Consider the following 23,511-nt stretch of genomic DNA (forward strand, 5'->3'; position numbering starts at 1 on the left):
CTGCCAAGGAGATTTATTGATCTTCCCAATAAGGTGAAATGTATCAAATACTGTAGAATAAAAAAAGGTTTTCAACGGCGCTGACCTATGAGTAAATAACTTGATAAAGTTAGAAATAATTATTTATATTCAACAATGTAAATAAAAAAAACATGAATTTTCATAGTATCATTTAAATAGCATGGAATGAAAAAACTGTTATGAAAACAGAAAAGCTTTATTTTTCTCTATGCTACAGAAGCCCTTACTTTACAAATACAGTTATGCCTCCTTTCAGACCACAATCCTGGGTGTGACCTGGGATTTGGAACACTGTTTCCGATCTGCGACAGAATCCTTTTACACCTCAGCTCCAACCAGTTATTCCACTGTGCAGTGGAACTTTTCTGCTGCCGCTTAGAGATGACATAAACTCCAAGCGCCAGTGAGCCGACTCTCCATTTGGTGTCAATGGAACATGAGTCAGACGACCTGGGTTATCCATTCACACTGCCCCTTAACCCGGGTCCTTCCAGTGTCCAACCCTGCAAGCTACTTGAGTTGACGTCTTTATAAATTAATACTAACTATAACAACAATAATCATCCCCAAGTTGGCACTTTTCTGCCAAACACTTGCCTCCAATGCAATCCGGCTAGTAGACCTACTAGTCTGCCCCAGTACTAGATTCTTCTCAAAACATGCATGTGTGATATAAACCCCACACTCTTCTACTATCGTCCTGTCGCACCCCACCCCCTAATCCAGGTTTGTATTGCTTTATTTTAAATACACTTTTTAAAAAATAATAGGTTTCTGTATTAGGTGAATATAATCAAAATGATAGGACACCATGATTTGTGCATGTTAGTTAAGTGGCAATAAACGGAAGCGACAGTGTTTAGTTAGACTGTGTAAAAAGTTCCATTCTTGACTAAGAACTGCTGCATCTTTTAGAACTTTTAAATCATTTTGAAGCAAATTAATGGGATCATTGTCACATTGTCTTTCCATTCCACCAGTACAGACTGCAGTGTTTTAGTGTGTGTGTGTGTGTGTGTGTCCTCTCCCCCTTTGTCAGCTGGTTTTATAATAATTCTTTTGATGCCACTTCATTAATTTTTAATAAGATTACCCTTGACATATTTCCTGAAGGATTTTAGAGAACAAAAGTTCCACTATTGTTGCTTTATAAAGTCTATTTCTGGAGAAGCTCTTAAATTGAGTGGAGTAACACTCAGATGTTAACATAATTAACTATTTCCATGACCAGAAAGACAAAGGGGCTGATTCTGTGTCATTAGCAACCAAGGCCGTGCCTGCGATTTTTGGCATTAGGCTATCTTTGACTATATGCAAATGTACCCACAAAGTCCTTCCCTGGTGTACATCTGTGTGGCTGAGCAAGGACTGAGATGCCCTGTGTCTGCATTTGTAGGTGCAGATATACTGAATGCGCCATTGAAACTTGCACTACCTCTATAGCAGGTGCAGTTTCTTCATCAGGTGCAGTTTTCTCCTATGTGAGCGGTTGAGCATCTGTGTACACATTCACTTTCACCAACACGTCATCTCCCATGAACACTTACTATATGTTTAATACATTTCTGAGACTGTGCTTCTTCCTGTGCACATCAGTGGCAACTACGACAATGTGCACGCTATCTAGATGCATGCATAGTGGGCAGTATTCAAATGATATATCATGCCTAATCTCCTTTCTATAGTGATTCCCGTTATCATGCAATTCACGCCCATAGTAACCAGGTTTAGCTGTGTAAAGAGTTGGGCGCCCTCGCTACCCCAGAGGTAGCGAGCTGAAGTGATTATACCACGCCCATCAGCAGAAACAGAATGGGTGTGGCAGATGGTGAAAAGAATTGAATACCGCACCTATTAGTGGTACCGTCACTGCATCATGGCCTTACTTTTGACAGGATCACTGCTGCAATGCTACGGAATTCTGACGGGCACCCTGCAGCCTATGTAGTTGAATGGAGCGTACTCAGCGCAACCTGGTTACCGCTGCACTTACCAATGCTGCCATTTGTTCCCTGTTATGGCTGTGCATGTCAGTAACCCCTCCAAAGAAGCTGCATTTCTGTGATAAAACGTGTTACTTGATATAGGATGAAGCATGTTCTTGCTGACTTATACTGAAGCTCTGTGTACATTTTTTAACTGGGAATCTTATTTGCAAAGCGTGAAGTGACCTTAAAGTGGCCACCAACTACTTATATTTCTATTACGTCCTAGAGGATACTGGGGTCCACATTAGTACCATGGGGTATAGATGGGTCCACTAGGAGCCATGGACACTTTAAGAAATCAATAGTGTGGGCTGGCTCCTCCCTCTATGCCCCTCCTACCAGACTCAGTTTAGAAAATGTGCCCAGAGGAGCCGGTCACGCTTTGGAGAGCTCCTGTAGAGTTTTCTACTTTTCTTTTAAATGTTTGTAATTTTCAGTCAGGGCTGTTTGGCAACAGCCTGCCTGCTTCGTGGGACATAGGGGGGAGAACGGCCCAACTTCCTTAGAGTTAATGGTCCCGTTTCTCTGGTAACAGGACACTGAGCTCCTGAGGGAGCCATTCGCAAGCCACACCACGGCGCAGCGTACCCTCCTGCAGCACACCGCCACCACCTAACAGAGGCAGAAGATGAAGAGTGGTGAGTAGAACGCCGGCGTCCCGGTTAGCGGGGCGCCAGCGGGAATGGTGGCACAAGGGCTGGAGCGCAGCTCTGACTGCAGGCTGCGCTTCAGGGGGTTCAGACAGACACACGCTGATGGTGTATCCCGCTGTGAGGGGTGTGCTGAGCCTCCGCTGATGCCCACACTGGCTACAATGTACTAACAGGGGTTTTAACTCTTGGTTAGACATTTTTTACCTCAGGGCCAGAATAAAAAATGCGGGAAGCCGCGTGCCATTACAGGGGGCGGGGCTTCACTAAGAGCGGATCCTACAGCTCTCCAGCGCCATTTCCCTCTGCAACTTATACAGGCAGCATTCCCAGGGACACGCAGCTCCTCCACAAGGACTCCAAGTCTCCTCAGTGGTACCAGGGGGTTTTAGTAAAGTGGGGGGGGGAGAGCAAGTTTAAGATTATAACAACTACTAAGGTGCGTATTTTTGTGCAACCCAGCTAGGTTTTACCCTGCTAAATGGGGCACTGTGTGGCTGGCTCTGATTTCTCTGGTCTCTGAGGACCCTTCCTACATATACTGAGTTTTCACCAGTGTCTGTGTGTTTGTGTGTAGGTGTCCCTTTACAATCATGTCCAGGGACTGTGTTTCTTGTACAGCGGAATGTCTCTCATCCCCTGGGGACTCACTATCCTGTACTGAGGATAGTGTTCCCTCCCAGTCCAGTGGGGCTGAACCCCCATGGTTGGCCTCCATTAAAGGGATGATTTCAAATATTTCTACTAAGCTGTCTCATACTGAGAATGAGACAAAATTCTTACGGCAGTCTATGGATGACCTGATAAATAGAGATTCTGCTCCCTGCGCCCCACACTCTCTATTTGCCCACAAAAGCGTACTCTGGCCCAAATCATGCAGGTTGATACTGATCCTGACACGTCGGATCCAGAGGAGGGGGAAGTGGATGCGAGTGGTGGGGATGCTGTCCTGTCACAGGGTATACAGGCCTTCATTGAGGCTATCAGATCTGTCCTACATATTCCTGACAAGGCTGAAGATGTAAAAGAGGAATCTTATTTTAACACTAAAAAGAAATCCTCAGCTACTTTCCCCGCTTCAAAGGAATTAAATGCCCTGTTTGAAGAGATGTGGGTGAACCCTGATAAAAAGTTTCAGATCCCTAAAAGGCTGATTGTGTCCAGGTTGTCGCGTAAGATAATCTCACCGGTTCCCGGGGCCGCGTCCTTAAAGGACGCAGCTGACCGCAAGATTGAGACCACTCTCAAATCTTTATACACTGAGGCTGGGGTGACCCAGAGACCCACTATTGCTTGTGAATGGATCACTAGGGCCATTGCTAAGTGGTCAGGAAACCTAATTGACAGTTTAGATTCCTTATCCAGGGGGGAGATTTTTTTACTTCTACAGCATATTCAGATTTCTGCCAACTTTATGATGGAGGGCTTAAAGCAAATTGGTTTTCTCAAAGCACGCACCACTGCCATGGCAGTGTCAGCACGCAGAGGCTTGTGGCTACGCCAGTGGACTGCAGGTGCAGATTCCAGGAAAGGTGTGGAAAGCCTACCATTCACGGGTGAGGCTCTTTTTGGAGATGAACTGGATACTTGGATATCCAAAGCTACGGCGGGTAAGTCTACATACCTTCCTTCCGCAGCAACCCCAGCTAGGAAACCTACTCTGTTCCAACTCTGCAGTCCTTTTTGGACTGCAAAATTTAAAGAAAAATCCAAGGGTTCTTCTACAACAGGGGTGGGCAATTATTTCAGCTGGGGGGCCGCTTAACACTAACAGCGAATATTCGAGGGCCACACACAAAATACTCAAAAAGAGTCCCCTTTTTACACATTACGGCAGACAGCGTGCCCTTTTTTACACAATACGGCAGACAGCGTCCCTCTTTTTACACATTACGGTAGACAGCGTCCCTCTTTTTACACATTACGGCAGACAGCGTCCCTCTTTTTACACATTACGGCAGACAGCGTCCCTCTTTTTACACATTACGGCAGACAGCGTGCCCTTTTTTACACAATACGGCAGACAGCGTCCCTCTTTTTACACATTACGGTAGACAGCGTCCCTCTTTTTACACATTACGGCAGACAGCGTGCCCTTTTTTACACATTACGGCAGACAGCGTCCCTCTTTTTACACATTACGGCAGACAGCGTGCCCTTTTTTACACATTACGGCAGACAGCGTCCCTCTTTTTACACATTACGGCAGACAGCGTCCCTCTTTTTACACATTACGGCAGACAGCGTCCCTCTTTTTACACATTACGGCAGACAGCGTGCCCTTTTTTACACATTACGGCAGACAGCGTCCCTCTTTTTACACATTACGGCAGACAGCGTCCCTCTTTTTACACATTACGGCAGACAGCGTCCCTCTTTTTACACATTACGGCAGACAGCGTGCCCTTTTTTACACATTACGGCAGACAGCGTCCCTCTTTTTACACATTACGGCAGACAGCGTCCCCTTTTTACACATTACGGCAGACAGTGTGCTCTTTTTACACATTACGGCAGACATCGTCCCCCTTTTTTACACATTACGGCAGACAGCATCCCCTTTTTACACATTACGGCAGACAGCATCCCCCATTTTTACACATTAAGGCAGACAGTCCCTACCCCCCTTTCCTCCCCTCCCCTAAACCCATATTGCAGTTTTTAACTCCCCTCCCTCCCCACCCCTAAACCTATATGGCAGCTTAAGCACTGATCCAGGGGTTGGCTGGACAGGGGGTTTACCTGTTTGTCACCGTGGCAAACGATCCCCGCTGTCCGAAGATAGGCGCTGCTGCTGGCCGGAGTCACCACTTATGTGGCCTCTCCTGCTCCGGCTCGCTGCCCGCCGCTTCTCCTCACTGGCCACCGCTTAATCTCCTCCTCACAGGCCGCCGCTCCTGGTCACTGCAGTGCCCGCTCCCCATGCCGCCCAGCTAACAGAGGAAATCCCGGTCAGCTGACTCTGTGACGTGACCGGGATTTCCTCAGCGGCGCCGCGTCTGAGAGTAGTGCAATGACAAGCGGCCTGTCGGGCCGCTTGTCATTGCACTCTGGTGGGGCACAGCGGGCCAGTCAGGATCGGTCCGCGGGCCACATCCGGCCCGCGGGCCGCCTGTTGCCCACCCCTATTCTACAACCTTCCGAAGCAGTAAAAGTAAACCCAGAAAACCCGCTGCTGCGGGTTCTCAGGAACAGACTCCCGGATCTGCTTCCTCAAAGCCTTCAGCATGATGGTGGACTGCATTGCCTGGAAGACAGGCAGGTGGGAGCCCGGTTACATTATTTCAGTCACATATGTGCGACATCATGTCAAGATCACTGGGTCAAAGGGATACAGACTGGGATTTCAGGAACTCCCACCTCCCAGATTCTTCAAATCCGGCTTACCAGCTTCTCCAGAAGCAGGTTTGACTTTGCAGGCAGCGATTCAAAAACTGGTACAGAATCAGGTCATTGTTCCAGTTCCACTACACCTACAAAACAAGGGTTATTATTCCAACCTGTTTGTAGTACCGAAACCGGACCGTTCGGTAAGGCCAATTTTAAACCTGAAGTCACTGAACCCGTACTTACGGGTGTTCAAATTCAAGATGGAGTCTCTGAGAGTGGTGATCTCGGGTCTGGAGGAGGAGGATCCTGGTGTCTCTCGACATCAAGGATGCGTACCTTCACATTCCGATTTGGCCGCCTCATCATACATATCTAAGGTTTGCACTGCAGGAATGTCACTTCCAGTTTCAGGCCCTGCTATTTGGTCTCTCCACGGCACCTAAGATTTTCACCAAGGTGATGGCAGAGATGATGTTTCTCCTCTGCAAACAGGGAGTGAACATCATACCATACCTGGACAACCTGCTGATAAAAGCGCCTTCCAAGGAGAGGTTGGTGGACAGCATTGTCCTCTCAACCAGACCTCCAGGATCACGGGTGGATTCTGAACCTACCAAAATCCCACCTGGAACCAACTAGGAGGCTTCCGTTCCTAGGAATGATCCTGGATATGGAGGAACAAAAGTTGTTCCTACCCTTGGAAAAGGCATTGGTAATCCAGTCAATGGTGCGGGATGTCCTAAAACCTACCTGGATATCGGTGCATCTGTGCATTCGCCTTCTGGGGAAGATGGTAGCCTCTTACGAGGCTCTGCAGTACTGAAGGTTTCATGCCAGGCCATTCAAGCTGGATCTATTGGACAAATAGTCCGGATAACATCTTCACTTGCACCAGAGGATACTTCTGTTGCCAAAAGCCAGGATTTCTCTTCTGTGGTGGCTCCAGACTTCTCACCTGACAGAGGGTTGACGGTTCGGGATTCAAAATTGGCTTATGCTAACTACGGACGTAAACCTCAGAGGGAAAAGTTCCAGGGAAAATGGTCAGGAAGCCATTCTTCTGATCAACATTCTGAAATTAAGGGCCATCTACAACGCCCTTCTATAGGCATCGCATCTTCTTCAAGATCAAGCCATTTAGGTTTAGTTGGACAATGTGACGTCCGTAACGTACAGAAACCGACAGGACGGAACAAAGAGCAGAGCTGCAATGTCAGAGATAACAAAAATTCTCCTCTGGGCAGAAAGATGCGCGGTGGTGCTGTCGGCAATCTTCATTCCGGGAATAGACAACTGGGAAGCGGACTTCCAGTGACATGACGTCTATCCAGGACAGTGGAGCCTTCACCCGCAGATGTTCGAGTTCTTGACACGTCGGTGGGGATTTCCACAGATAGACACGATGGCATCTCGTCTCAACAAGAAGCTAAATCGCTATTGTTCCAGGTCGAGGAACACACAGCAGTGGCGGTTGACGCTCTGGTGACTCTATGGGTTTACCAGATTGTTTACATGTTCCCACCTCTTCCACTGATCCCAAGAATTCTCAAAAGAATAAAAAGGGAAAAGGTTCAAGCAATTCTCATTGCTCCAGATTGGCCGAGAAGGGCCTGGTACGCAGATCTACTGGAGTTGCTCCTGGAGGACCCGTACCTTTACCTCTGTGAGAGGATCTTCTGCAACAGGTACTGCTCATCAATCAAGACTTACCGCGGCTACGTTTGACGGAATGGAAGTTGAACGTCCGATTTTAACCCGGAAAGGCATTTTGAACAAGGTTATTCCAACCCTGATCCAAACTAGGAAAGGGGTAACGTCTAAACATTACCACCGTATTTGGGAAAAAATATGTCTCGGGGTGTGAAAACATGACATTTCTTGCAGTGGTATTTCAACTGGGACGTTTTCTCCTTTTTCTAGTAAGGTGTGGATGTGGACCTACGTTTGGGCTCCTTGAAAGTCCAGATTTCGGACTTGTCCATTTTCTTCCAGAAACAATTGGCTTCCCTCCCTGAGGTTCAGATGTTCTTGAAGGGGGTTCTGCACATCCAGCCGCCCTTTGTGCCTCCCACGGCACCTTGGGATCTTAACGTGGTGTTGTGGTTTCTGCAATCGTACTGGTTTGAACCTTTACAGGAGGTTGACGTTAAGTTTCTTATGTAGAAGTCCGTTACACAGTTGGCCTTGGCTTCCGCAAGGCGTGTGTCCGAACTGGGTGCGTTGTCTCACAAAAGCCCCTATTTGTTTTTTCACGAGGATAGAGCTGAACTCAGAACTCGTCAGCAATTTCTTTCTAAGGTGGTGTCTGCGTTTCATATCAACCAACCTATTGTAGTTCCGGTGCTTACGGACACCTCTGCTACCTCAAAGTCCCTGGATGTTGTGAGGGCTTTGAGGATCTACGTGAAGAGGACAGCTCATCACAGAAAATCTGACTCGCTGTTTGTTCTCTGTGGTCCCAAGAAAATTGGGTGTCCTGCTTCAAAGCAGTCTACTGTTTGCTGGATCAGGTGTAATATCCAGCAGGCTTATTCATCGGCAGGATTGCCGGTTCCGAAAGTACAGGCCCACTCTACTAGGTCAGTGGGTTCTTCCTGGGCGGCTGCCTGGGGTGTCTCGGCTTTACAGCTCTGCTGGGCAGCTACTTGGTCAGGATCAAAGACGTTTGCGAAGTTCTACAAATTCGATACTTTGACCAAACTGAAGGTCCTCAGAGGCCAATCAGTCCTGCAGGAACCTCCGCACTCCCCCACCTGGTTCGGGATCTTTGAAACATCCCCATGGTACTAATGTGGACCCCAGTATCCTCTAGGACGTAAGAGAAAATAGGATTTTAATTACCTACCGGTAAATCCTTTTCTTGTAGTCCGTAGAGGATACTGGGCGCCCGCCCAGTGCTTCGTGTTTCCTGCCCTGTTACTTAGTTAAGTAATGTTGTTCATTTAGCTGTTGCTGTTCCTGTTCAGTTTGGTTAGCATGGCTTTCCTCTGTTTTGTGTGTGCTGGTGCGAATCTCAACACTGTTCAGTTAAAATCTTCTCTCGAAGTATGTCCGTCTCCTTGGGCACAGTTTCTAGACTGAGTCTTGTAGAAGGGGCATAGAGGGAGGAGTCAGCCCACACTATTGATTTCTTAAAGTGCCTTTGGCTCCTAGTGGACCCGTCTATACCCCATGGTACTTATGTGGACCCCAGTATCCTCTACGGACTACGAGAAAATAATTTACTGGTAAGTAATTAAAATCATATTTTGCCATGTGAGTTAACTAAGCTATCTGAATTCATCCTGTTACCAGTGTGTGTCTGTTGGATATACTGTATTGGTTTGAGAATATTAGTCCTGCCTTTTGGATTTTAATGCTCATAACTTGTTTGCAGAGTCTCAACTGTGTTTCTGACCATTGTAACAACTAAAGTTAACATTTAATGCTGATATCTGATGCATTCAATTTCAACATCAACATTTCTCCTACATCCTAGTGCAGTGGTGGCCAACGCGTGGCTCTTGAGCCACATGTGGCTCTTTCTTCATTCAAATGTGGCTCCCAACACTCAAAGCCACGTGACCACAAGAGATCTGTAAACCGCTGCACTCCAGCCAGACATGCAGCAAGCACTACGTAGACTGAGAACCGGGGGAGCCAAATTCACATGGGGGAGCTGGCTGGAGTGACACAGGCGGGTGCTGGCTGGAGTGACACATGGGGGAGCTGGCTGGAGTGACACAGGCAGGTGCTGGCTGTAGTGACACATGGGGGAACCGAAGTGTATTATGTGAATCTGGCTTTTCAATATATTTTATGCGGATCTAGCTTTTTCAATTATTTGATGTAGAAGTGGCTTTTTCATTGTATTTTATGTTGGATCTGGCTTTTTCAATGTATTTTATACCAGGGGCGTGGCCTAGCAGGCACAAGGTCACACCCCATTTTTGCAAGTGCGCCTTCGGCTCGAAGTCGGCTCTTTGATGTACCTAACAAGATTTCTTGGCTCTTTGTCTCTGACTGGTTGGCCACCCCTGTCCTAGTGGATACTGGGGTCTTGTACTTTAGTACCCTGGGGTATAGATCGGGTCCACTGGAGGCTGGCACTTTAAAACTTTTAGTGTGTGTATGTGTGTGCTGGCTCCTTCCCTCTATGCCCCTCCTACCAGACTCTATTTAGAAAAATGTGCCCAAGGAGCCGGGTGCATTTCTCTGGAGCTCCAGAGATTTTTTTCTTTATTGTTAATTTAGTTTATTATTTTCAGGTAGCTCTGCTTGGTAACCAGACTACGTGCTTCGTGGGATTAGGGGGGGGACTGATCCAACCTCCTGAGGGTTAATGGTTCGTAATCCCAGCTGACAGGACACTGAGCTCCTGAGGCGCTGATCACACATCGTTAATATGTGTGCCCACGCCAGCAGCTAACTGCCACCCTCTAACAGATGCGAAGTTACAAGGTGCGGTGAGTGTTACACTGGGGTCCCGGTTAGCGGGTCCCTGGTGCGGTTTGGCAGCAAGTCATGCGGCGGTCACGGGTCCGGAGCTGCGATGCCCACCGTGGACATACTGGCTCAGGGCTGTTGCCCCGCAGTGCTCACTGTTTAAAAAAGGCTTTGTGTGTACTGTAACAATGTATGGTTAACAGTTTTGTATGTGGCCAGTATAATATGTATTAGGGACCGCGCACCATTACAAGGGGTGGGGCTTCCTGGAGCGGGACCAGCTCCATTTCCTGCTGCTGCGGATCTTAATGGCAGCAAGCATGCTGCTCCTCCAGGACCCACACTGCTGCGGATTGTAAACTGGTACCAGGGGGTCATAGCAAAGGGCGGCACACACCAGCGGTAGCACCACTGCACAAGTATCAGGTCATACACATGATTCAACACATTGTGCTGCTGTGTTCTGTGTGCTGGTGTCCGCTCCTCAGTGTCACTCCAGGTGCTCTCTAGGGTCTGTGTGGGGTGTTGTCAGTGGGCTATTGGTGTATTTCTTCTGGGTATGATGTCTGTTGACATGGTTATGTGTGCTGCTTGCAATTCTACCCCCTCTTCAGGGGGGTCACTCGTGTGAGCAATGTTCCTTATCTCCACAGGGACCCAGCTCACAGGCATCTACCTGACTGGTTAGATAGCTTTAAAGCATGATTCAAAATGTAAATTCGGAATTAGCTGCAGCTAAAAGAGAGAGACAGGTATATAAACACTATTGATTGTGTGGCTAAAGCATCAGATGCCAAGAAGGCTACTCAGCCCCCTCTAGTGGTGTTACATAAACGCTCACTGCCACAGGTGCTCCAGTCTGATTCTGATCAGCCTGATGTGGATGCTGATGATATGGATGAGGACAGCTCTCTGTCCCCTGGAGTGGAGACTTTCATTTTTGCTGTACAAGAGGTTCTCCGCATACTGGATCAGGAGGCGGAACCAGATGAGGAGTTATACTTTAATGTTAGACCCAAGAGCTCAGCAACTTTTCCGGTGTCTAAAGAATTAAACTTCCTGGCCAGGGAATATACGGCAGCAGGCGCAGCACAACGCCCCACAATTGTTTGTGGGTGGATTTCCAGGGCAAAAGTCAAGTGGTCTGATAACGTTATCGGCGGTTTGGACAATTTGCTCCGAGATGAGGTAGTTACTGTGCTGCAACATATACTGGATGCTGCAAATTTTATGAGCGAGGCTATTAAGGAGTTGTATAAGATCAATGGCTGCACTACTGCTATGGCTGTTTCGGCGCGCAGAGCTCTGTGGTTAAGTCAGTGGTCAGCAGACGCTGATTCCAAAAAGGGTGTAGAAAATCGTCCCTTTACAGGTGAAGCTTTGTTTGGAGACTAACTAAATAAATGGATCTCCCAAGCAACAGCGGGTAAGTCTACCTATCTGCCGTCGGCTGCACCACCTGATAGACATTCTTACACCGGACCCTCCTTGCAGTCATTTCGGGTGGCAACGTTCAGAGGCAGGGGCCGAGGCGTCTCCACCACTTCCAGAGGATCTTGTGGAAATTCCTGTAAACCTGCAACTGCTGCCTCCCTGGACCAGACCACCAGATCCCCCGCCGCTAAGCCTTCCGCGTGGCAGTTGGCCCCAGTAGCAAGGCGAATTTCAGTTAGGTGCTCACAAGGTGAACACTTCGCCCGCGTGTGGGCGGCATCCTGTCGGGATCCTTGGGTGAGGGACCTCATTTCCCAAGGATACCGGCTGGAATTTCAAATACTCCCTTCTCACAGATTTTTCAAGTTGGGCTTACCAGCTTTGTCCGCAGCAAAAGTTTCCTTGCAGATGGCTATTCAGAAGCTTTTTCAGACAGGGGTGGTGGTTCCTGTACCTCTGCTGGCGGTGGTGTTCGCTGTGGATGAGGGGGAGTTGCTGGTGTCTCTGGATGTCAAGGATGCTTACCTACACATTCCCAAGTGGCCTTCTCATCAGGCTAACCTCAGGTTCACCATATTGGACGACCATTTCCAGTTTCAGGCCTTTCCCTTTGGATTATCCAGCGCTCCAAGGGTCTACACCAAGGTCATGGCGGAGATGATGATGCAACTGTGCATGATGGGAGTCAACATTGTCCCCTACTTAGATGATCTCATAAAGGCTGTGTCCAGGGAGCATCTGCTGCACTGCATCGATCTGACAACTCGCCTTCTTACAGATCATGGACGGATCCCAAATTTTCAGATATCTGACCTGGAACCGACTGAACGTCTTCAGTTCCTGGGAATTATACTGGATACAGTGTCTCAATAGGTATTTCTTCCGATGGACAAGGCCTTGGCTATCCAGGCTATGGTCCGCTCGGTCCTCAGTCCTCGCAAGGTGTCCATAACATCCTTTCATCCGCTTACTGGGCAAGATGGTGGCTGCTTACGAGGAAATCCAATACGGCAGATTCCATGTCTGGCCATTTCAACTGGATCTACTGGACAGATGGTCGAGTTCTCACCTCCACATGCATCAGGAAGTGACCTTATCTCCGAAAGCCCGGATTTCTCTATTATGGTGACTACAACTTCCTCACCTGGTAGAGGGCAGAAGTTTCAATATCCACTTGTGGATTCTACTAACAACGGATGCCAGCTTCTGGGGTTGGGGGGCTGTGACCCAAGGGGTCCAGGTGATATGGTCGAGACAGGAACCGGCTCTGCCGATAAACATCCTGTAACTCAGGGCAACTTACAATGCCCTTCTGCAGGCTTCTCATCTCCTGAACGATCGGACAATTCAGGTTCAGTCGGACAATGCCACGGCAGTGGCGTACTTAAACCGACAAGGCAGTGCGAGAGGTTCAAGAATCCTCCTCTGGGCAGAGGCCAATACAAGGGCCATTTCCGGCATATTCATGCGAGGCGTGGACAACTGAGAAGCGGACTTCCTCAGCAGACACGACCTCCATGCGGGGGAATGGGGCCTACATCCCCAGGTGTTTCAACGGAAAATTCACTGGTGGGGCTGTCCACAGATAGATCTGATGGCTTCTCGTCTCAACAAGAAGCTATGCCGTTACTGTTCCAGAACGAGGGATCCACAGGCTGTAGCAGTGGATGCTCTGACAACAGTGTGGATGTACCAGTTTGTATACCTGTTCCCTCCTCTGCTGTTTATCCCAAGGGTGTTAAAAAGGCTAAGAAAGGAAAGTGTTCAGGCAATTCTAATTGCCCCGGATTGATCTCAACAGGCGTGGTACTTGGACCTCCTGACCATGTCTCTGGAGGATCCCTGGCCTCTGCCGCTCCAAGACGATCTTCTTCAGCAAGGCCCGTTCATCTGTCCAGACTTACAGCGGCTACGTTTGACGGCTTGGAAGTTGAGAGGGAGATTCTAGCAAGAAAGGGTCTTCTCTCCAGGGTTATTTCCACCATGGTCCTGGCCAGTAAGATGGCGATGTCAAAGCATTATCATCGTATCTGGAAAAAGTATGTTTACTGATGTGAAAGTAGAAAGATTTCTCCCATGGAATTTAGGTAGTTTTCTACTTTTCCTGCAAGCGGGGGTTGATATGGGCCTACGTTTAGGCTCCATCAAAGTCCAGATTTCGGCGCTCTCTATTTTCTTCCAAAAACAACTTGCCCTGTTGCCTAAAGGCAAACGTTCCTAAAGGGAGTTTTTAATATACAACCGCCCTTTGTACCTCAATGTGGTTCTGTCCTTTCTCCATTCAGACTGGTTTGAACCTTTACATAGGATGGAGTTGAAATTTCTCACCTGGAAGATAGTGATGTTATTGGCTTTGGCGTCTGCCAGGCGTGTCTCGGAATTAGGGGCCTTATCCTGTAAGAGCCCTTATTTGACAGAGCGGAACTGAGGACCCGTCCTCAATTTTTGCCTAAAGTGGTTCCGGTGTTGTCTGACGCTTCTGTTGGCCCTGAGACCTTGGATGTGGTCAGGGCTCTGAAGATTTATGTCAAAAGGACGGCCTGTCATCAGAAATCTGACTCGCTGTTTGTCCTTTATGATGCCTCCAAGATTGGTCAGACTGCTTCTAAGCAATCAATTGTTCGTTGGCTCCGGTTGACCTCTGCCCTTACCGACATCTATTGAAACCCCAGTATCCACTAGGACATAAGAGAAAATAGGAATTTAATACCTACCGGTAATTCCTTTTCTCCTAGTCCGTAGTGGATACTGGGCTCCCGCCTCAGTGCTTCGTTCCTGCTTACCTGTGTAAGTATTTGGCTGGACCGACTTTGCGGTCCCATTACGTTGTTGGGATAGCCGTGCTATCTAGGTTAGGTTGGTGTTGCTATCCTCTGTTCTGGTTAGCGCCCTCCTTTTCGTTCATGGTTGTGTGTTAACCTGTTGCCTCACCGCTGTTGTATTGTTCTTCTCTCATATTATGTCCGTCTCCTCGGGCACAGTTTTCCTAGACTGAGTCTGGTAGGAGGGGCATAGAGGGGAGGAGCCAGCACACACATACACAAAAAGTTTTAAAGTGCCAGGCTCCAGTGGACCCGATCTATACCCCAGGGTACTAAAGTACCGGTAGGTATTAAATTCCTATTTTTCTTTGTCCAACTTATTCCAAATGTAATGTTGATTCTGTGTGTGATCATAGAAGCCATCACTGTCCTTTTAGGCAATATTTTTGTTGGTAGGATTCCATTTTTTTTTTCAATGGTCGATCTACTGTATCTGTCTGCTTTTTTAGTTTATTTTAATTCCAAATATATTTCCCTTGTAATGAGACATTTTTACAGCTGCAGCCGCACACAGAATTTATGCATGCCACATATCATTCTAACAATCATAGTTTGCTTGTTACGGGGTAAAATGCACAAAAAGACGCTCGGTGTTCATAAACGCACTCACGGCTATGTGCAACTAGAAGGGCTGTTTAACGTGACTGTGGTAAGGACATAGGACGACACATCTGTATAAAATTTCATACATGTAGCCTTGTGTCAAATATACAAAGTCATTTATGAAAAAGTGAAACGACATCGTTCAGTAGATTGTAGAACCTAAATTGTAATTTTCATCGTATTTATGTTATTGTGCCACACTCCTCCTTAGAATACGGCCTTTGTTCAAGACTTTCATTATGCACTGCTCTGTTATGCCAGATTGTTTTTTTCTCTTACGTCCTAGAGGATGCTGGGGTCCATATTAGTACCATGGGGTATAGATGGGTCCACCAGGAGCCATTGGCACTTTAAGAGTTTAATAGTGTTGGCTGGCTCCTCCCTCTAAGCCCCTCCTACCAGACTCAGTTTAGAAAATGTGCCCGGAGGAGCCGGTCACAGCTAGGGGAGCTCTATAGAGCTTTCCTGGGAAAAGTTTTTCTTAGAGTTTATTTTTTTACAGGAAGCTGCTGGCAACAGCCTGCCTGCATCGAGTGGCTGAGGGGGGGAACAGTGTCCGCCCTGCGGGGTCTTGAGCCACTGACTCCGCTGACTGGACATTGAGGTCCAGAGGGGAAAGATCGCGTCCCGCCACAGGGGAACGCTCACATCGGCAGCCAGCCGCCACCCCCTTACAGAGCTGAAAGTGGTGAGTGAGTCACTGTCCCCTCTTGCAAGCGGGGGGTCAGTGTGAAGAGGGTGGCTTTAAGGGTAGGAGCGTGGTATTAACTGCGCTCCAGGACGGCTCAGCGGTACTGCAGTGCGGCGCTGTGATGGGCGCCCTGAGCCAGCACAAAACCCTACAGTGACCATTTCCAGCCTGTCGGGGTCTGCGGATCTTAGCCAGCAAACAAATCCTCAGGCCAGTATCATCTTGCAAGAGCAGGAAGACAGCGCCATTGAAGGGGTGGAGCGTCTCCTCAGAGCTGACCCAGCATCGTTCAGCGCCATTTTCCTGCCTGCAGCTCACTGCCAGTGGATGAACAGGTCCCTCCAGAGAACCTCCAGCTATCTGTACGGTACCAGGGGGTTGTAGAAGGGAGGGGAGGCTGTGTATAGGCTGTGTCACCTATTAAGGGACACAGTCAGCGCTGGTCTGGGGTCTCCCTATACCTATAATAGCGCTGTGTGTGGGTTGGATCCAATCTCTGTGTCTCTCTGCCATTCTTGGGGGGGAAACTCTCTCTACCCAGTACCCTGTGTGTTTGTGGGGTGTTTGGTGTGTATGTGACAACATGTCTAGGGACACTGTTTCATATGCTGCAGAGGATTTATCTTCCCAGGAAGACTCCATACCATGTAATCAGGATTGCACTGTTGTAGCACAGATCCCAGCTAGAGAGCCAGAATGGTTAGTCTCTCTGAGGGGGGACTATTTCTCAGATTTCTGATAGAGCTGCTAGCACTGAGCATGCCACTCAAGTTCTGCAATCTTCTATGGTTGTATGGTCTGATACTGCTTCCTCGGGGTCCCCTGCGGTACATTCTCAAAAACGTGCACTTGCCATACTTACGCAGGATGACACGGACACCGATTCTGACACTGCAGACGGTGATGGGGATGTGTCGGTGCGGACGGCATCACTTGCTAGAGGGGTGCAGTTGATGATTGAAGCTGTAAGGGATGTTACACATTGCGGATACAGCTCCTGAGCAGGTAGAGGAGGCCTTTTTCACAGACAGTAAAAAGCCCCCCCTCACCTTCCCGGCTTCCAAAGAATTGAATGCTATCTTTGAAAAAGCATGGGAAAATTGGGAAAATAAATTCCAGATCCATAAGAGGGTCTTAGTTGCTTTTCCCTTCCCAGAAGAAGATAGAAAAAAGTGGGAGTCTCCGCCGATAGTTGACGCCTCTGTCTCCAGGCTGTCCAAACAGGTGGTATTACCAGCCCCTGGATCTACCGCGTTGAAAGACCTGGCGGATCGCAAGGTGGATGCTAAAATCCATTTACATGGCTTCAGGGGCCATACTGCGGCCTACTATAGCCTGTGCTTGGATTTCAAAAGCTATTGCCAGGTGGTCTATCACTCTGCAGAAGGAATCGACTATGATGGATAAAGGTGACTTTGATTTATTTTTACGCCATATTCAGGATTCAGCAGGGTTCCTGGTATATTCCATGAAGGACCTGGGTTCCATGGCTGCGGGGATCTCCTCCATGTCTGTCTCGGCTCGCAGAGGTCTCTGGCTGCGCCAATGGTCTGCGGACGCGGAATACAGGAAAAGCGTGGAGGGTCTACCCTATACAGGTCAGGCTCTCTTTGGGGAGGCACTAGATGTGTGGATTGCCACGGCTACAGCGGGTAAGTCTCCTTTACTCCCCTCAGCTGCACCGGCTACGAAGAAGCTTTTTACACCGGCCACTTCAGTCCTTTCGGCCCACGACACCTAGAAAGAACAAGCCTTCGAACACCTTCAGAGGTGGTCGTGCTAAAGGAAAGATGCCTGCTCCCGCTGGCTCCCAGAAACCCACTTCTGATACCCCAAAGTCCTCCGCATGACGGTGGACAGCTAGGACTGGAGGAAGGTCAGGTGGGAGCGAGACTCCGGCAGTTCAGCCACGTCTGGGTGTCGTCGGGCCTGGACCCCTGGGTACTGGATATTGTGTCCTGGGGGTACAGGCTGGAGTTTCAAGATCTTCCACCTCACCGTTTCTTCAAGTCAGGCTTGCCAGCTCTGCTGGCAGACAGAACAATTCTTCTGGACGCTATCCAAAAATTGGTGGTGTCCAGGGTCATTGTTCCAGTTCCGCCTCAGTGGAACAAAGGTTACTATTCGAACCTTTTCGTGGTACCGAAGCCAGACGGTTTGGTACGGCCAATTCTGAACTTAAAATCTTTTGAAACCCTACCTCAGGGAGTTCAAATTCAAAATGGAGTCTCTGTGAGCTGTCATCTCAGGTCTGACGGAGGGGGAGTTCCTAGTGTCCCTGGACATCAAGGATGCGTACCTCCATATTCCCATCTGGTCTCCGCATCAGGCATACCTCCGGTTTGCACTGCTGGACGATCACTATCAGTATCACGCATTGCCGTTTGACCTCTCCACAGCACCGAGGGTCTTCACCAAGGTGATGGCGGAGATGATGGTTCTCCTGCGCAAGCAGGGGGTGAACATAATTCCATATCTGGACGATCTCCTGATCAAGGCGTCGTCCATGGAGAAGTTGTTGCGATCCATTGCTCTCATGACACATCTGCTCAAGGAGCACGGATGGATCCTGAACCTTCCGAAGTCTCACCTGGAGCCGACAAGGAGGCTGTCTTTCCTGGGAATGATCCTAGACACGGAAGTGCAGAGGGTGTTTCTGCCGGTGGAGAAAGTATTGGTGATTCAATCAATGGTCCGGGATGTCTTAAAGCCTACCCGGGTCTCGGTTCATCAGTGCATCCGCCTTCTGGGGAAGATGGTTGCCTCCTATGAGGCTCTACAATATGGAAGGTTTCATGATCAGTCCTTTCAGCTGGGTCTCTTGGACCAGTGGTCGGGATCTCACCTACACATGCACCAGAGGATCCGTCTGTCTCCGAAAGCCAGGATTTCGTTCCTCTGATGGATACAATTGCCTCACCTTTTGGAAGGCCGGAGGTTCGGAGTTCAGGACTGGATCCTTCTAACCACAGATGCAAGTCTAAGAGGTTGGGGAGCAGTCACTCAGGGGGAAACCTTCCAAGGACGGCGGTCGGATCAAGAATCCCTTCTCCCGATAAACTTTCTGGTGCTAAGAGCCGTGTACAACGGCCTTCTGCAAGCAGCACACCTTTTACAGGATCGGGCTGTTCAGGTGCTGTCGGACAACGTGACTACAGTGGCCTGCGTAAACTGACAAGGCGGAATGTAGAGCAGTGCTGCCATGTCAGAGGTGTCAAAAATCCTCCTCTGGGCAGAAAGGCACGCGGTGGCGACGTCGGCAATCTTCATTCCGGGCGTAGACAACTGGGAAGCAGACTTCCTCAGCAGACACTATCTCCATCCAGGGGAGTGGGGCCTCCATCCGGAGGTGTTCGAGGAGGTAACCAGTTGGTGGGGGGTTCCTCACATAGACATGATGGCCTCCCGCCTCAACAAGAAGCTGCGGCGGTACTGTTCCAGGTTGAGAGACCCACAGGCAGTGGCGGTGGACGCACTGGTAACACCGTGGGTTTTCAGGTCAGTGTACGTGTTCCCTCCACTTCCTCTGATACCAAAAGTTCTTCAACTGGTAAGAAGAACAAAGGTCCTGACAATCCTCATTGCTCCGGACTGGCCAAGGAGGGCTTGGTATGTGGATCTACTGGATCTTCTGCTGGAAGATACAAGGCCGTTACCTCTTCGGGAGGATCTGCTACTGCAGGGGCCGTTCTCTTATCAAGACTTACCACGGCTACGTTTGACGGCATGGCGGTTGAACGCCAGTTCTTAGCTCGGAAAGGTATCCCGAGTGAGGTCATTCCTACCCTGATACAGGCTAGGAAGGTGGTAATGTCTAAACATTACCATCGCATTTGGGAAAAATATGTTTCTTGATGTGATTCCAAGAAGTTTCCCGGGGCTGGAGTTTCAACTTGACAATTTTCTCCTTTTCCTGCAAGCATTCGTGGATATGGGACTGAGATTGGGCTCCATCAAGGTCCAGATCTTTGCTTTGTCCATCTTCTTCCAAAAACAATTGGCTGTCCTCCCTGAGGTTCAGACCTTTTTGAAAGGGGTTTTGCACATCCAGCCTCCCTTTGTGGCGCCAACGGCACCCTGGGATCTTGATGTGCTGTTGCAGTTCCTGCACTCTGCTTGGTTTGAGCTTCTATAGGAGGCTGATCTCAGGTTTCTTACGTGGAAGGCGGTCACTTTTTTGGCCTTGGCTTCTGCACGTTGCGTGTCGGAATTGGGGGCTTTATCTTGTAAAAGCCCCTATCTGATCTTCCATGAAGACAGGGCAGAACTTAGGACTCGTCCACAGTTCCTACCTAAGATTGTATCGGCTTTCCATATCAACCAACCTATTGTAGTGCCAGTGGCTACTGACTCCTTAATTGCTTCAAAGGCCTTGGATGTTGTGAGGGCTTTGAAGATTTATGTGAAGAGGACGACTCATCATAGGAAAGGTGACTCTCCGTTTGTCCTCTATGATCCCAAGAAAATTAGGTTTCCTGCTTCTAAGCAGTCGATTTTCGCGCTGGATCAGGTTAACTATCCAGCATGCTTATTCCTCGGCAGGATTGCCATGTCCAAGATCTGTAAAGGCCCTCTCTACTCGTAAAGTGGGTTCTTCCTGGGCGGCTGCCCGGGGTGTCTCGGCTGTTCAACTTTGCCGAGCAGCTACTTGGTCTTGGTCGAACACGTTTGCCAAGTTTTACAAGTTCGATACTTTGGCCTCTGACGACCTCAAGTTTGGTCAAGCAGGAGCCTCAACGCTCTCCCTCCCCTACTGGGAGCTTTGGTACATCCCCATGGTACTAATATGGACCCCAGCATCTTCTAATAGGAGATAATAGGATTTTGGTTACCTACTGGTAAATCCTTTTCTCGTAGTCAGTAGAGGATGGTGGGCGCCCGCCCAGTGCTGCGTTTTCCTGCTTTGGTTTTATAGTTCAGTACTGCCTGGTTCCTAGGTAAGTTCTGCGTTATTTACTGTTTCAGCGGTTGCTGATTTGTTCCGGCATGTTAGCCGGGTTTGACTGTTGTGTGAGCTGGTATGAATCTTGCCACTATCTGTGTAATTCCTTCTCTCGAAGTATGTTGTCTCCTCGGGCACAGTTTCTAGACTGAGACTGGTAGGAGGGGCATAGAGGGAGGAGCCAGCCCACACTATTAAACTCTTAAAGTGCCAATGGCTCCTGGTGGACCCGTCTATACCCCATGGTACTAATATGGACCCCAGCATCCTCTACGGACTACGAGAAAATGATTTACCGGTAGGTAACAAAAATCCTATTATTTGCATTGATAAACACAGATATAAATCTAAGTGAAACTGCATTCAAATGCAGATGTGAAGCTATGCTGATATTTGTAATAGAAGATTCCATTATTAGATACCGTATATACTCGAGTATAAGCCGACTTTTTCAGCACTTTTTTTTGTGTTGAAAAGGCCACCTCGGCTTATACTCGAGTCAGTGGCAGTGCTGTGTGACAGGCAGAGGAGTGTGAAGGAGGGACACGGAGCGCACAGCGCGCGCCTCTCCTGTGTCCCTCCTGCATCTCCGACGGCAGCGGCGGGTCTATTAAAGGAAGTACCCGTTCGTGACCTCTGATCACGAACCGGCACTTCCTTTAATAGACCCGCCGCGGCCGCCGGAGATGCAGGAGGGACACAGGAGAGGCGCGCGCTGTGCGCTCCGTGTCCCTCCTTCAGAAGACAGTGCGGGATCGACGGAGGGGTAAGTAACAGGCACTGGGGGAGCATATTTGGCACTTGGGGAGGGGGCATATGTGGCAGCATGAGGGGCATATGTGGCAGCATGAGGGGCATATGTGGCAGCATGAGGGCATATCTGGCAGCATGAGGGCATATCTGGCACTGTGGGGCATATGTGGCAGCATGAGGGGCATATCTGGCAGCATGAGGGCATATCTGGCACATTTGGCACTGTGGGGCATATTTGGCAGCATGAGGGCATATCTGGCACTGGGGCATATTTGGCAGCATGAGGGCATATCTGGCACATCAGGCACTGTGGGGCATATCTGGCAGTATAAGGGCATATCTGGCACTGAGGGCTGTGTACGGCTAGAGCTGCATTTCCCACCCTAGGCTTATACTCGAGTCAATAAGTTTTCCCAGGTTTTTGTGGTAGAATTAGGTGCCTCGGCTTATATTCGGGTCGACTTATACTCGAGTATATACGGTACATTTATTTACATTATACAAGTGCAGTGGTTAATAATCTTTGTGGCAGCCGGCATTCCCAAAATATGTTCTCGCACCCCCTTGACAAAAAAATAAAAAATATTTCTATTTAAATTTTGGGAAAATATACATTTATTGCTAATACTTTTTTTGAGTTTATTAAAAAGTAAAAATAGGGTCAGATTAATGAATGATGGATTTTCTTGTTATCATTCATTATGAATGATAAATGGTGCTCCAGCCAATCAGCTCCTAACAGTCATTTTTCAAACACATGAATTTGGAGCTGATTGGTTGGAGCACCATTTATCATTCGTTACGAGTGATAACAAGAATATCAGTTGTTGATTAATCCGCCCCATTTTTCTCCGTTCTCATTTCCAGCTTTGTCTACTAAATTACCATGATTCATAGAGTTAGGGTAACAAAGAAAGGATCCAGTTTCCAACTAATCGAATGTCAACAGTATCTATTTTCAAATCAAGGAAAATTAACAAAATTACTCTTAGGGGTAAATTTACTAAAACTTCTAAAAGAGAGAATTGGTGATGTTGCCCAAAGCAACCAATCGGAATATAGGGGCTAATTCAGGTTGGATCGCAAATAGTGATCCACCCGAAATTTTTAGATCGCCCCGCGGGCGCATGCGCAGCGCCTGTCCTGCGCTTGCGCCCATCTTGCACACGTGCCCACACTTTCTGCGGGGGAGCAGAAAATACAATTGCTCCTGCCTGTCAGTCAGGCAGAGGCGGTCGCTGGGCAGGCAACGCTCCGTTTCCAGGGAAGAGACGGAGCATTGCGGGGGTGGAGCCAGACGAGCAGGGGGCGGTATGACGCGAATGGGGGCGTGTTAAGGGCGTGATCGCGGTGGCTGCTTGATGACACTCACTTTTTTTTTTTGTGTGTACCCACCTGAGAGTGTGAAAAGATAAGGAAAATACTTAAGGTAAAAATGTCAGTACTTGCTTCAGAATCCCTTACAAACCCGTTGGCTTCCTGTAATGTGTAAGTATTTGGTAGTGTTCAGTTAGCTGTATTGCACCAATAATTACATGTCATTGATGGGGTAAAATAACACAAATGCTCTCAAATTACCCTAAAATCAACTACTTTTATTTTTTATGCACGCCCAAAAGTATTAATTTCAATGTAAAATAATTGCATTTTTAGCATGTTGTACATTTTCATTTTAGAATTTAAAGTGGCCTCAAATTACCCCAAAATTACCTTTTTTTCTGCTTTTGTTGCATTTTTAGCTTAATTCGTTTGTAATGAAACAAAACGAATTTGATTTTTTTTTTTTTAATGCACAAATCATTCATTTGACACCTTTTAAGAGCATCTAGGTCTTTCCTTATGCACACTAACA

At 48.3% G+C, this 23,511-nt stretch overlaps 1 protein-coding gene across 5 annotated transcripts in view; it reads left to right on the forward strand.

The window, feature by feature from the left end:
• Window positions 1–23,511, forward strand: part of EDA (ectodysplasin A) — a 629,423-nt gene that overhangs the window by 157,127 nt on the left and 448,785 nt on the right. The gene's annotated exons all lie outside the window — the stretch shown is intronic.

Source organism: Pseudophryne corroboree, chromosome 8 (genome assembly GCF_028390025.1).
Source record: "Pseudophryne corroboree isolate aPseCor3 chromosome 8, aPseCor3.hap2, whole genome shotgun sequence".
NCBI classification, from domain to species: domain Eukaryota; kingdom Metazoa; phylum Chordata; class Amphibia; order Anura; family Myobatrachidae; genus Pseudophryne; species Pseudophryne corroboree.